Raw genomic sequence first — 4,188 nt, 5'->3', positions numbered from 1 at the left:
AAAGCAAAGTGGAAAAAATGAGTTCTCTAGCTGGGGATGCAGCTCAGTAGTAGAGTGCTTGCCTAGCATGCAAAAGCCCCTGGATTTAACACCCAGTACTACAAGGAGGTTGGTTGGCATGGCAGGGGGCTCATTGTCTCTAATTCTTTCCTCCTCAAACACAGAGTTCATGACCTTTATTCTATTTAGTAAATTGATATTCTCTTTAATATCACATATTAAGCCAAATTATGATCGTGTCCAATTTTAATTTCAGACTCAAACATCAATTGATTAAAGTTTTCAGAAGCTGTTTCACTGTCTTGCAGAATAGAACTGGGATTTCCAAATGAATGTCTCAGGTGTAAATACAAGACCACAGTAAGCCAAACAGGCCAAACTTTTATCCTAGAGCAATTTGGCCATTGTTATATCAACATGACCTTAAGAGAACAGGCCTTGAAGTAATTTGATTTAGTCTTTAGCTTGAGAGCTACCTTCATCCTGTCTTTTAGCTTCTTGACATTTAATATGCCTCTTCACACAAAAAGAAAGGGTCACTCTTCCTGGTTAGCCCATTGCAAATCAGACAGTATAAACACAGACTTTAACTTTCCTTTCCCCACTATTCCTGTTCTTATCTCAGTTTCATTTTGCCTTTATCACTTCACCATTTATGCATAAGTATGTTCTCCATATCTTGTATTTATGAAATAGATTATCCCTCAGTCAAACAACCACAGCCATTGCTAAAGATAGAAACCAGTAAGAGGTATGACCATTGTCTTTAAGAGGTTACTTCCTCATTTGAGTAGTGGTTTGGAATTTGACTCTCTAAGCCCTGATTAAGGTTTTTGAAGGTGACTACATAGTCACTTTTGCATGGCTATAATGGAATACCTGAGGCAGTCTAACTTCTTTTTTAAAAAGAGTTTTATTTAGTTCATAGTTTTGAAGTTCAAAGGCATGGCTTTTGTCAGGGCCCTCTTGGCTCTGCCACATGCTGTGATTTGATGTGAGATGGTGAAGAAAAAAATCACATCATCAGACAGAAACCAGGGTTTTTCTGTGCTCAGAGTGTCCTTCTGAGGTCACTCTCCCAATGACCTTATGCCTCCCACTTGGCCTCACCTCTTACAGGATCCAACCCTTCTCAATCCTGCCCCCTTGAGGATCCCAACACATGGACCTAGGAGGACAACCACATCCAAACCTCAGAAGGGACTGCTGTGGTGGGTCTCAAACATTCACACCACCCCAAAGCAGCACGACAGTCTGTTCTCCTTGTTTGAGTCAGTTTGAGATTGGGAGTGTGACTTAGTTCTGAGGGTTGAGATGAAAGGGAAAGTCTGCTGGGGAAATCTCTGGTAAAGATACAGTCACAGGAGATGGACTAAAAGTGAAATATGGCAGACTGGGAAAATCTCCACATGCAACCAAAACTCCTTTAACATGCTAGGAAAAGGAATTTGTTTTCTTTCTCTGTTTAAATTTTTTTTAATTTGTTCTTTTTAGCCATACATGGCAGTAGAATCTATTTTGATATATTTATATAAACACGGAATATATCAATATCGTATTTTAATCCCAGTCTTGTGGATGTACATGAGGTTGAGTCTCACTGTGATGTATTCACACATGTACAAAGGAAAGTTATGTCAGATTCATTCCACTGTCTTTCCAATTCCTATCCCCTCTCCCTGCCTTTCATTCTCATTTGTCTAATCCAATGAACTTTTACCAACCAGCTCCACCTACCCATTGTGTTAGCATCCACATATTAGGGAGAACATTCAACCTCTGTTTTGGGGGGATTGGCTTATTTCACTTAGTATGATAGTCTCCAGATCCACTCATTTACCAGCATATGCCATAAAGTCATTCTTCTTTGTGGCTGAGTAATATTGCATTGTGTATAGATACCACATTTTCTTTATCCATTCATCTGTTCATGGGTACCTAGGTTGGTTCCATAGCTTAGCTAATGTGAATTGAGTTCTGTGTCTAATATTGTGATGTGGCTGTGTCACTGTAGTATACTGATTTTATCTTGTGGATATATAGTAAGGAGTGGAATAACTGGGACAAAAGGTGTTTCCATTATGATCATATCCAATTTTAATTTCAGACTCAAACATCAGTTGATTAAAGTTTTCAGAAGCTGTTTTACTGTCTTGCAGAATAGAACTGGGATTTCCAAATGAATGTCCCAGCCCTGCTGGGGCTCAGGCTGGGTCCAGGAATGACTCCGCCCCCTGTCAGTGGCCCACCAGAGCTCAGGATCCGCTCTGCGCTGACTCCGCCTACTTTCCCTGAGCTCAGGCTCCTACCTCATCAGCCAGGTCCTGCTGCGCAGAAGCCTGGGCAAGAGTAAGCACAGTTCCATCCCACCACCAGGGGACCCCTGTGCAGATCAGGCCCAGGCCTGATCCGCCCTGCTGAACTACAGGCCAGCTTGGGCAGAGGGTAGTCACAGGGCCATCCCGCCTCAGGCTGACCCCTGCCGGAACTCCGACTCAGCCCAGGAATGACTCCGCCCACCCCTAAGGTACCTTGGGCGAAAACTTGGATTTCTATGATCTTGTCCTTGAAGCTGTGTTCCCTAGAGGACTCCATTCTTCATCCCTCCAATCTCATCAGTCTGTATTCTTTTGGGATGAGGAAAGATCCATGAGCGAAGGTCAAAATTCTGTCCCATGTGGTAAGTCGGGAACCACCGGGGTCTCCCATACTGATGGTGGTACATGGGGCATCGCAATTGAATCCTGGCCGCAAAGAACCACGCATCCTGGCAAGAGGGTCAAATCTTTCACTGCTGCCTCTTACTTCCTCTTCCTCCTCCTCCCCAGCATAATTATGGGGAGGTCCAAGGCGTTGGCCATAGTAGACACATCTGTAAAGGTGCAGAGAAGTAGCACTACAACTCCCTTCCACGGGCCAGTCACACTGGATGCTTCGGAGCCCATTTCTCCTTCAACCACATCAAACTCTACAGTTTCTCCATCTCCTACACTATGCAAGTATTTCCGTGGGTTCTTCTTCTTGATTGCAGTCTGATGGGCAAATACATCTTCTTTGGTGTTGTTTCGATTTATAAATCCATATCCATTTGTGACATTGAACCATTTGACAGTACCAAGGACTTTTCTGGAAAGAATTGTTTTTTCAGTGTCTACAAGGCCAGTAGTGGCTGAAGACGTGGGGGTGGAAGAGGTGGGGGCCACGGTGCTGATGACACCAGGGACTGCATCCCCATAGGGATTTCCTGAAAAGATGGCTGAAGGCCCGGGTGTCACGGCGCAGAGCATGCTACTATCCACCAGGCTCTTTTATCATTATTATTATTATTATTATTTTAGTTGTTGTTGGACACAATACCTTTATTTTATTTATTTATTATTTTTATGTGGTGCTGGGAATGGAACCCAAGGCCTAGCACATTCCAGGCTAGCGCTGTACCACTGAGCCACCACCCCAGCCCTAATCGTTTTTATTCTTAATTCAAAAAATAAAACATCTGATTTAGCAATTACAGCAGCATAAGGAAGTGATAATCTGTTCTCCTGTCTGAAGAAATAGGACTATAAGCCTGCTCAGATGAGTTAGAACTTGCTCTATAGAGAATCTACAGTACCGCCCACAAATACCTTCTTGAACTGCACATTGCTCCTAAAGTCTCCTTTTATGCCTTCAGATGAAGAGATTTCTCATTCTTAGCTTTCTGAGGTTTTAAACCTGGTTTATTTGTATTTCAACTATTGAAGCACCAGTATATATTTTTCAACTATTGAAGCATCAAGATATATTTATTATTTGCATATAGAATGATTTTTTTAAAAAAACACTGAGTTTCTGTTGTCGCTCATTGATAAACCAGTAATCACTGTTAAACAACATTTTTTGAGTATCCAGTATCCTCCAAGCATAATAGCAGATGTACAGCAAAACTGTTATTGACATTTTATTACTTATTATTCACAACAAGTTAAGGTAGTAGAAACATCGCTACTTTGCAAATTAGGAAAGAAAAACACAGAAACTTACCCAAAATTACACAATCATGAAGTGGCATAAATGGCTTTTAGATTTCATGTAAGCAGAAGACAAAAAAAAAGAAAACAAGCAAAATTGGAGAACACTAAAAATCTGCTCTCCATGATTTTCAAGAATATAATACAATAAGTATTGTCAGTATGCTATATAATAAAT

General features: G+C 41.4%; 1 pseudogene; it reads right to left on the bottom strand.

Moving 5' to 3' along the window:
• Positions 1-2,467: 2,467 nt before the first annotated feature.
• On the bottom strand, positions 2,468-3,287 carry LOC143638267 (Y-box-binding protein 3 pseudogene; annotated as a pseudogene).
• Between the last annotated feature and the right edge of the window lie 901 nt (positions 3,288-4,188).

Source organism: Callospermophilus lateralis, chromosome 19 (genome assembly GCF_048772815.1).
Source record: "Callospermophilus lateralis isolate mCalLat2 chromosome 19, mCalLat2.hap1, whole genome shotgun sequence".
Lineage (NCBI taxonomy): Eukaryota > Metazoa > Chordata > Mammalia > Rodentia > Sciuridae > Callospermophilus > Callospermophilus lateralis.
This window is presented reverse-complemented; position numbering and strand designations above follow the sequence as displayed.